Below are 11,649 nucleotides of genomic sequence, written 5' to 3' on the forward strand. Positions count from 1 at the left end.
CACATGAGTTTTTGACATTTCACACAAATCGAAATCTATATGTATGATTCGATATAGTTTAAGATTTTCCACGTAAGGTGAAGTCATTTCTTACATCAATGAGTGCTTTATATAAAAAGTGCAGTAGTCATACAATATTTGAAACTTTTTATTGATTTAGAATATTTTCTATTTTACAATGTATAAACAACTCACAAAGTTTTATATATTTTATATATTTTTGTAACCATGTATAAAAGATTTTACTTGGCGTAACTTATTGATATCATTTCTTTTGTAGAATAGATCTTGTAGAGAAAGATTTTGATAGTAATACTTTCTCTAGAAATATGAGTTGCGCATGTACTTGGCGCCTTTTTTTACCTTTTTTTTTATAAGTTACTACATCTTCTACGTATGAACTGCGAGACCACAACAAAGCTAAATAATCATGAAGAATTAATATAGTTATTAAGAGTGTAATATATTTATTTAGAATTAATTAGCAGGGCAATAATGAGCCATGGCAGGATGTTGTGCCGTAGAAAAATTAAAAAATGTAATTGAGACGTTTCTACTTTATTTTTTAAGTCCTTATCAATCTAAAATTATTTTACAATCTTAAATTATTTTATAATCAATTATATATTCTATTATATATTCTATTTATTGGAGTTACCAAAAGGAGCCGGAGGTCACACCTCATTTATCACTTATTTTATATTTATTTACTTGTGGTAAGATGCTGTTTTTTTCATGATTACCGCATAAAATGCAATATTGACCCATTGTAAGTACGTTTAAATCAACACAAACGTTTATTCAATACGTTTTTATATCACAACCTATTTNTTTTATTTAATTCTATTAAAAAACCGTTGCTTTGTCTTATTTCCTTGCACTGGCTCCTACAGATTATTTTCAGGAAATAAGACAAATCTTGTATATCACGTGGTACTTGCGCAAGCACATGCGCAGAAAGAAAAACAGTACATGAGCAGGACAGAAGTATATCTTCTGTCTCTCAGATCTTGCTTACAGTTCGTCGCCGCTATTCTCACTCCATATCTATCAGCTCTATGGAGATACGGTATGCTTGCGCAATTAGACCGGCCCAGTGGTCTCGCGGCCTGAGTGCAGGGGCTGCGAACCTGGAGGTCCCGAGTTCGAATCCGCTCACCACCTAAAGATTTTTTCCGGGCCGGTCCCTTTCAACCGAGTTTATCGGTTGATTGGCGAACTTAATCGGGCCTCCAAAAATTAATTCGGGTGTAATCCCGAATTAATTTCCCTCCCACAAGGCGATCGTAGTCATAACACCTTGAGCACATATATATAATACTTCTATATTGCTAGTCGCGTATCTTCGCAATGAGAGGCACGAGGCCCGAGAAAGAGAGACGCACGAAGTCCAAATATGGGCATAGATAGTCGAGCATCATTATGCGCAGGCGCGTTTACTAAGCAAGTGCGAGCGAGACAAAGCATTGGAAAGTGAGAGAACGCGAAGAAAGAGAAATGCCCAAGCATGCTTGAATGTTCACCGCATGCGCACAAAGCAGCTGGACCTTGCGCGAGAGAGAGGCTACTATATTGTCTGCACCGTAACATTTGGGCTTCAGGTCGGCACCGTACTAGCAATATAGAAGTATTACATATATGCTTGAGCACGAGCCCGACATAGATGGGCACGCCCACTGTGAAAGACGGCTGTGTATCGCGTGGTAGTAGGTAAAACCTGCACATCCCCCCCCCCCCACATTCGTTCTGAGAATGTATATCTATAGACTGGCGTTTGCTCCTCTTCTTCTTCTTCTTTGCTTCTCTGGCGCACGCCCCTGCACGTGAGGAGCAAAAGCCAGTCTGAGACAGGTTGATTGAAAGCGCGATACTAGGAATTTTATTTCAGGTGCTACATTTCTAGGGAAAGGGGTAAAAAGAACAGGTGTAATAAAGATGTGGAGTGGTTATAATTTCTGTAAGAGAGGATTATATATTGACGTTGGTAGAATTGACAAACGACAGGAAGGCATACATGGCGCGAAAGCATTTGGAGAAGGCAACCTCCTCTACACAGTAGGGAGGGCTGAAGCCATTATGATATAGGTCAATTACTAGCTTATCAGATTGAGCTGTGTACTTAGGACATTGAAAGAAAACGTGGTTTACGTCTTGTGTTGGATGACCACATGGGCACTCCGAGAAGGCCACAATGCCTTTTTTCTTTAAGTGAGAATTGACTGCCGTATGATGTGAGCGCATTCTAGACACAAGTGTGACTAAAGAACGGGGTAGCATTTTCTTTTTCTTTGTTTTGTTAAACCAAGGCTTACCCAAGGGTACAGGCTTTCTCTGAAAGTACGCGGCTCCCTTGACGGTTGCCTCCTCTAGTAGATGTCTTCTGGCCATGTCCAACACATCCAACCGAAAGGTGGGGAACAGCGAGGAGACATCCAGTTCACCTTTTGAGTGAGGTTCAGCGAGGGTCAGAGAGAGTTTAGCGTATTTATCTGCCTTTTCGTTGCCACTTACGCTGCAGTGTCCGGGGACCCACATCAAAACTACCGACACGCCAGTACTACTTAGTTCCATCACTAGCTCTTTTATACGGTATATCAGCGGGGAGTGTGCTCCTTTTGGATCTGTTGATCCAGAGCAGGAGATCACGCTCAACGAGTCAGAGGCTATAACGACCTTTGCAAAGCCAAAATCTCTTAGGTATTCCAGGGCACAGATAATGCCATGGACTTCCGCGTCAAAGATGGTAGAATTACTACTTACACGTTCGTAGTAAACAAGTTCAGGATCTTCAGAGACCACAGCGAAACCAGCCGCTGGTGACGTCTCGTCCGAGCCCGGGGAACGGGATCCGTCGGTGAAGAACACCTTAGAGACGCCACGGTCTCTGAGGAAGTCACTAAGATAACGTTGTGGATCTTCAGCCTGACGTGCGAGGAAACCTGTGTATCCACCTCACACTTAAAGAACCTAACGTGAAACGGGAAAGCGAGACTCCCCGGGAGTGTGAATCTTTTAACGTCTTTAAGAAGGTGTTGAAGATCCTGGTACACAGAGAAGAGACCGAATTCGTTTCCTGCACAAACAGATTCCCATGTAGCACAGGAGTCACCGAGTAGTCGTCCTAGCGGGTGGCTGGACCTTGCATAGACTCTGCACACATATTTACTAACAAGATACCTGTGTCTACACCGTAAGGGTTGTTCGCCGACGATGTCGAGTAACACGTTGGTTGGGGTTGTGCGCATAAGGCCACAAACAACCCTGACACAGGCATATTGTAGACGGTCCAACACGACGCTTTCACGTGTCCCAAGTGGGAAAGTCACCTGGCAACCCCACTCTAAAACGGAGAGTACCAGGCCCTTGTACGCAGTCAACAGGACGGCGGGGTGGGACCCCCACTTGATCCCTGCCAGAACTTTAAGGATGTTAATGCGAGGAAGGACCCTTTTCTTTGTTTCAGCAACATGTTTTTTCCACGAGAGAGAGTAATCTATGTGAACTCCGAGGAACCTTACTGTCCACTCTATGTTTATTTCAACCCCGCTTATGTGGATACTAATTCTTTTCTTATTCAAAAGCCACTTCATATTTCTTAGAGGGCAGAGTGAGTAGAAGGTGGCCACGGACTTATTGAGAGAGACTCGAAGACCGAGAGACGTTAAGTGGGACTGAACTCGATCTAGGGCCGTGTTCAGTCTCTGAGCGACGTCTGACACTGAGGGGTTGGAGCAGAAGATTACTACGTCGTCGGCGTACACGAGGGCTTTGACACCTGCGGGTAGGCAGGACTCAACCCGTGACACATAGATGTTAAATAGTATGGGACTTAAAACAGATCCTTGAGGAAGCCCTCGACTTGTATTGCGGGTCTGAATGTAAGTGCCAGAAGCATACCCTTGCAACCTTCTGAAACTCACCACTGAGGCCAGGAACGCTAGCATTTTGGGGGGAACCCCAAAAGAAGGCAACATGGTCAGCAGTGTGTCAGGCACGACATTGTCGAAAGCTCCTTCAATGTCAAGAAACACGGCACCGGTTACTTGACGAGAGTTATTAGCGATCTTGATGCTAGACACTAGCGTGGTTAGGTTGTCTGTGCAAGAGAGTCCGCGTCTGAAACCAAACTGATGTGGAGAGAGAATATTATTTTTCTCGATCCACCACTCCAGTCGACGACACATAACCTTCTCCATGACTTTGAGAAGGTTGCTAGCCAAAGATATTGGTCTATAAGCGCCCTTGCGTCCCGGCTTTGGGATAAAGATGACGAAATAGTCTCTCCACGAGGGTGGATAAATCTGCTTGCAAAACATTAAGTTAAGAAGTTTGATTATATACATATGAAGCACTAGTGGGAACTGTGAAATAATGAGGTTCGTGATAAGGTCAGGACCAGGGGCTGACCGAATCTTAAGTGACTTTATCACCGAGAAGTACTCTGCGGGTGTAATCTGGCTATCCAGGTAGTCGTTGCTGAGGTTGGAGTTTAAAGGGTTTAGTGTCTCAAGAAGGTTGGAATGATCAGGAGGGAGGTGGTCAACGGAAGCGATTTTGTCAAAAGCTTTCCGGAAACCCTCCAAGTCAAGACAGTTTTTATTGCCTTCATCTCTTGGCTTGTTACGAGCGCAAGAGAAAGCCTTGACAGTACTCCACACAGACCCAATGTCTGAGTTGGCGTGTAGAGAGCTGCAATATTTGCGAAAGGCTTGGCGTTTCTTTTTCCTAGGGCTTTAGATACCTCATTTGCAACTCGACAGTAGTTGTCTAAGTTGTCTATGTTAGGATGTGAACAAAATTGAGCAAACGCGGCCCTCTTGCGGGCGTAAATGTCCGAGCAGGAGGCATCCCACCAAGGAGTGGGAGGTTTTCTAGAGGCTCTTGAGGAGGTTGTACGAGTAGCTCCTGACTGTAGAAGGGAGTTGTCAACAAGGTTCACAAGCTTAGAATAAGCAAGAATTGCATCTCCTGAAGGGTCCAGTGGAGGGAGAGTGTCCACCTCTTCTTGGCACTTGGATTGAAACTCTTTCCAACACACTTGTTTTACAGAATAGTAGGGCCGGCAAAGGATGCGACCGGAGAACCTGTCAGTGATAGCGGTGATTATTGGGAAGTGGTCACTACCATAGTGGAAGTCGCACACGTTCCAGGTACAAAGGAGGGCAAGTACGTCAGAAAATATGGTGAGGTCTATCGCAGAGGACCTAGAAAGGTCTGCGGAGGACCATGTGTTGCTACCATCGTTAAGAACTACCCAGAGAGAATTGACTAGCGCATGCTCTAAGTTTTTCCCTTCTCTATTAGAGAGAGGGTGAGTATTGCACCACAGAGGACTTTTCCCATTAAAGTCACCACAAATAACCGCTGGTTGGAGATTGGAGCTTAAATGGAAGAAATTTTGCCAAAAGCAAGGAGCCGTATAGTTTGTAGAAGATCTAGGAGGACTATACAGCGAGAAAACATAAAGGGTTTGAGAATTCGGGAGGAACAGTTCAACAACTGCGAGTTCAACGCAGTTTTCATTGCATAAATCTACTAGCTGTGGAATTTCCGGAACGCGGAATTTAATGTGTTTTGCTATAGCGATGGCAACTCCACCACTCCTACGGTTGCGATCGTGTGACACGATTTCATGATTAGGTAGGGTGATTATGGAGTTACCATCGAGGTGTGTTTCGCAGAAGGTTGCTACCTCAGCGTTGCAGTCTCGGAGTAGCAGACGGGCCGCGTCAAGGTTGCGAACCAAAGATCTGCAATTCCACTGGACTACAGTAAGAGACTTCATGTTGTTATACACTTAGTAACGTACGTAAAATAATTCTACGATTCTTGAATACCATATAGGTACTTTTGTAGTTCTGTAACAATATTTGTCATGTCTGTGTTACTAAGCTGCGATGGGTTTATGTTAGGAGTAACTTTTAATTTCTGAAAGGCATCGATGAGGTACTCTTTATCCGAAGAGGGTTTGGAAGGTTCCTCTTCAGTTGAGTTATTGCCAGAAGACATTTTCTGAGCGATGGAGTCTATGAGAGAGTGATTAATGGAAGATCTTTTGTTTGAGGAGGAGGAGGAGGAGGAGGTTACTCTTCCTCCGTTGTTTCTCCACACAGGTGGGAGAAACGTACTAAGGGGAGAGGAGGCTCTAGAGAGGTAATCTCAGCATAGGAGAGGTTAGAAGTGGGGAGTGGGACTGAAATATTGGACAGGTTAGAGTTCAGTCCAGAAAGGGTATTTCCTTCGTCATACAGACTAGCCGCATCACGGAAGGAGAGATCTCTATAAGCCATAATTTTATGTATCTCACGTTGTCTCTGGAAAACGAGGCAACGGAGTTCTGAGGACTGATGGTTAGTGTTTCCGGCCTTGAAACAGATGCAATTTATGCATTCGTCCAGAATATTCGGGCAATTGGGTTTAGAGTGGCCCGACTTGCCACACTTTTCGCAGAACCTGCGTCTTTCGTCGCCGGACTGTTTACAGAAATGAGCGGTGTGTCCGAACCTTTGGCAGAACTCGCAACGTCTAACCTTATACACGTAAGGTGTTAGGGAAAGACGTTTCCCTACATACAAGCAAGACGGAGAGACCACAGGGGTGTGGAACCTTAGGATGAGTTGGTTTGTGTTTACATACCTAGGGCTGGAGATGGCGCTTCCTTTTTCCTTGCGAGTGATTCTGACAGCCTCGAAAGGAGGAAACCACTCTTGGCCCCACCCGGGGGGGGGGGCAAAGACCGCCCAACAACTCCTCGACAGTTTCCTCCTCGTCAACACCTTTCAAAACAAACTGCTTGACCACCCTGAACGGGACATGCGCTGTCCATTGTTCGCAAGGGGTTACTCTATCAGCGACTTCCCGGAAGGCCTCGACAAATCGATTAGCATCATTACCTGTGGGGAAGCAGACCGAAAACTTATTTCTGCCGATCATACGTAAGTCAAAAGCAAGTAAAAACTGGTTTAAAAGAAGACGATTGAGCCTCTTGCCCAGGCCAATGGCGCTAAGCGAGGTTCTTTTTTTACCTGTGTTACGTTCTTTCTCAGGGCCATCCTCTCCTGTAGAGGAGGATTGTGGACGGCATGTTTCGATGTGTACCATAAAAGGGCCCTTGGAATCTTTATGGTATCTATTGAGTACGAGCTGCCTTTGTACACTAGACATCGCTGAGAATGTACGCTTGAGGGGGGGAGTTGGACCAACGCCACCCCTCTTCTTCGATGAACTTGTCCTCACGGGCTCCGTGGGGACGAAAGAGCAAGACGGGGAATTAACCAGGGACACACTACGTGTCCCGCGGTCATTACCTGGCACTGCAGCAGGCCCAGGGACGTGGCTGTTAGGAGTGGGGGTTATGTTTTCTTCTGGCGGGAAGCCCGTCTCTGACATGACTACTTCGACCGTTTCGTTGATCATCCTCGTACTCCCGACTCGAAACGTGTTTCACTGTGTCTAAAATGCACTGCACTAACACGCGAGTAAAGTTTGAGAAGCAATTAAACCTGGTTAGAGATTTTAATCGCACAAAAGGTTTCAATTTCACTTTGAAAGTAAGGCAAGATGGCGTCCGCGTGGTTGAATCCACAGGTCGTTAGACCGTAACACCGCCGTTGTCGTGAAAACGACAGATATAGAGGAGAACTTAGACTCCAAAGGCCTGAGCTTTACTTACAACAGAAAATCCGAATGATTTCGCTATGTATAAGTAACTCAGAACAAGGCACAGGAAGTTAAAACAGGACTGGGATACACAGGAGATGTAGCTCGTGCGCAGTCTCAGAACGGAATCCGCGTTTGCTCCTCTCTCGCAGGGGCGTGAGCTATATATGCAAAGAAGAAGAAGATGCTCGCGCAATTCGAGCGCCACCTTTGTTGCGCGTGAATTTAGCGAGGCACCTACCTCTTGATTTACTATAATACATATCATGCGTATACAACATATACAATATATTATAATGTATAATATATAACATATAATAACGTTGTATAATTGTAATACATTTGGAAAATTTTTTACGAATATGATAATGTTGTAGTTGCTGTAGTGTACCAATAAATACTTTTGCTTGAATTAGGTTTTAGAAAGAAATTTTTAGCGCTCGATTAAGAATTTTATAATTGTTGTTGAGTAAATACTGTGTTTCATAAAAATAATTGGTCTATTTGTGTCTCTACTATTTTTACATATTGCGTGCTATTTCATTTCTAGAACTCATCGGTTAGATCTCGTATCGTTTAGATCTGTGCAACATGACATCGAAATCTGTATTGTCCGAAATAAAAGCTGAAGAGACTATGAGCAACTTGGGAAGAAAATCACCAAACCAATATAAATGGAATTTTGTGTGGTCAAATGTTATTTTACTAACGTTCGTTCAAATTGTCGCTTTTTATGGACTTCTTTGTTTTTCTCTGGTACAATATTGGACGATCCTCTGGAGTATGTACTATTATTTTGTGTTTTCATATTTCTATATACATATGTATATACAGGGTGTCACATGAAGACCGTATCACCGCTCGTAGGTAGATAGAAGGGATTATTCTGAGTCGAAAAGTCCTGAAATTTTTTCTATTACGTATGATAAAGGAGTAATTATTGAATAAAGTAAGCCAATCAGCGCCGACCTTTAGCCGGGCGCACGTCAGTGAGCCGCACGAAGCACTCACGCATATCAGGCGCGTGGTTCACTGACGTGCGTTCGGCTAAAGGTTGGCGCTGATTGGCTTACTTTATTCAATAATTACTCCTTTATCATACGTAATAGAAAAAAATGGTTCAGGACTTTTCGACTCAGAATAATCCCTTCTACCTGCTTATGAGCGGTGATACGGTCTTCATGTGACACCCTGTATATATATATACATATATAAAGGATATTTCCTCTAACTTGTTCATTTAAAATATCTTTGGTGTTTGTAATGATACGAAAAAATACTAACTGAAAAAGTACAATTCGAAAGGGCAAATATTATGCACATATATGCAACTCATTTTTCTCAAAGTCATATTTTATAGTCATTGCTACTTGTTTAAGTGGGATGGCATATTGTCACTACCCTAGTGATGTTCACAAAAGAACAAATCATAATATGTGCTCCTTCAAATCAAACAACTTGTATGTTTGGTATTGTTTCGTAATCATTACAAACAACAAAAATATTTTAAATGATTGAGTAAGAAGAAACATCCTGTATAATAACATAAAATATAATAAAAATGGCAAAAGAAAATTGTAACGTTCGTGTAAAGACTATATCAATATACAACCAGTTACACTTTCTAAATGTTGAATACAGATTTACATATACATTAATGATAAATGATAGTAATAAATAATAGATATTGTGACGTTTTTTTTTATGTTAGAACGTAATTCTCGCGCCGCTCCCCCGCAAACGAAGTTTCTTTCACGGGACTTGGGTGAGCGTCCGCGAAAAGGCAACGTCGAATCACGGGCAGGATAGAAAAGATATTCAAAACGAGCACTGCCGGGCCGAATCGACGAATACTTGGGTGTAATTTAGGGCGCCAGACGCGTGACCGCGTCAAAAATCTGCGTCGCTCGATACAACGGGCCGACTAGCTCTATTTGAACGGAGAGGGGCTGGGTTTAATAAAAATTCGTAATGCAGACTGTCCCTTACTCTCGCGATATGAAGGCTCAGATAATAAGAGAAAATCAGAGTTAAACAGAATAAATTAACAATTTATTGTACGAGTCGAAGTTAGCCAGTTCAGAAAAATTAAAATACAAAATGATATAAAAGAAATAATATAAAGAGTAATAGAAGAAAATGTAATACAAAATGTGTGTGTGATATAAAAGAAATAAGAATAAAATAAGAACGGATAATACAAAATAATATAAAAGAAAAGATACAGAACAAACAACGTGTTGCGACAAATAACAAACCGAATCATGCTAATCCACGAGATAACTGATTTAATCGGAACGATACCGCAAAAGTGCTGAACGGGGGATTTTAATAATTACATTCGGCTGGAAGATCGCAGTTACAGGCACGGGAAAGAAGCGATAGCCAAGGGTGAGGCTAGACGCAGGCTAAGCAGGCGAGAGGGCTCAAGCAGGTGTATGTTGCAAGCAATATGCCAGGATAAATTAGCGGGTAGCAGACTCTTTACAAGCCGCAAATCGACTTGGACTTACTTGTTTCGCCGATGGTCGCGATTTGGTCGAACTGGTCGATTCGCCACGCAACTTTCGCCGGTTTTGATGTCCCTGAGCACGCAGATAATTCTGAGCCGAACTATGAGTCGACGTTCATGCACTTACAAAATACTCGCCGTGAGGAGCGAAGCGGGCGCGAGGTCGGGGGCTTGATTTTGTTTTTCGACTATTCTGAGAAGATTAGCGACACTCGTTGTCTCGAGGCTCGGAAGATAGGCGGTACGATATGTTACTTAGCCGCGAATTATCCTGGACAAATTATACACGCTAAAATGCGACACGCATTCATCGTACGTTCGCGAATTTATCAGCGATAATTGTCCCGGAGATTCACCGCCCGCAATGACACTTAAGGCGTACTTTAAATCGATACGGTATTTGCTTCGGATCTACGCCGCTTCCGACTCGCACACACCTCATTCCGGCCGATCGCGCGAGAATATCCGATTTTGCTAGGATATTTGTTTTCGCATCAGCTGATTACCGTCGGTGGACGATAGCCGACGGTACGCGAGCAGCACGCTACAATAATCACGGCACACACACACAACGAACACTACCACTTAACAAAAAAAAGAAAACAACGCGGCACGAAAATGCTGCTTGGAGCGACATTGCCACTCCAGGGCTTGACTGGGCTCAATAGAGCAAACAATCCTACGCGATTATCCAACAAACCTTGACCACGAAGCTCCGTGAGGCCCGATTCTAGCCGGTGTCGAAAAATCGAAACACTGGCGAAGGACGTGACCTTGCCGCCGGAACAACACGCGAAATACAGCGACTAGCCTCGACACGAGGCCCGAGTAACGCTGATTCGTGGCTAACAGTATGAACGGGCATCTTACCGTACGTCGTCTTCAGCGACACAGCTGCTCGGATCTGGGCACCACAATTTACTCGCGGGACAATACGATACGGGAGCCCGGTAATCACGTCCGCCGTACACAAGAGTTCGCGACTAAGAGAGCGATCATCGGGACAGAGATGCCAGTTTGCGGACGCTAGCAGCATGCTCAGCAAGTAGAGGGATTACACAGACGAAACGCACACAGGCGAACAGCCGTGTATGTGTGCACTCAGCGCCTTGGCGAGTGGCTGCTCGCTTGTCTGCGTGTCCCCTCTACTTGCTGCTACATGTTGCTAGCGTCTGCAAACTGGCATCTCTGCATCGGGATCGATAAGCGGTCGATACGCCGCGTATGGGGTCGCGTGGGGTAGGTCGCGTGGGCCAATCAGGCCGCGGGGTTGCGTAGCGCAGCTCGCAAGCAGAGATGCCAGTTTGCGGACGCTAGCAACATGCAACAGCAAGTGGAGGGGATACGCACACAGGCGAACAGCCGTGCGCTCGGCGCTTCGGCCAGCTTCGAGCAGTAGAGAGAGACGGACATATATAACCGCTCTCTTTCTTTCGCTATAGCTATAGCTATAGCTAACTGCCAGCCGCGAGAAGCGT

General features: G+C 44.3%; 1 protein-coding gene across 1 annotated transcript in view; it reads left to right on the top strand.

Annotated features, from left to right (window-relative positions):
* The first annotated feature begins 8,406 nt into the window (after positions 1 to 8,406).
* Positions 8,407 to 11,649, top strand: part of LOC109862503 (acyl-CoA Delta(11) desaturase-like) — a 7,222-nt gene continuing 3,979 nt past the window's right edge. The window contains exon 1 of the mRNA XM_020442577.1: positions 8,407 to 8,440. The gene's annotated coding sequence lies outside the window, so the exon portion shown is untranslated. The remainder of the gene's footprint in view (positions 8,441 to 11,649) is intronic.

The sequence above is a fragment of the Pseudomyrmex gracilis genome, unplaced genomic scaffold, assembly GCF_002006095.1.
Source record: "Pseudomyrmex gracilis isolate BER0280 unplaced genomic scaffold, ASM200609v1 scaffold_1878, whole genome shotgun sequence".
NCBI lineage: Eukaryota > Metazoa > Arthropoda > Insecta > Hymenoptera > Formicidae > Pseudomyrmex > Pseudomyrmex gracilis.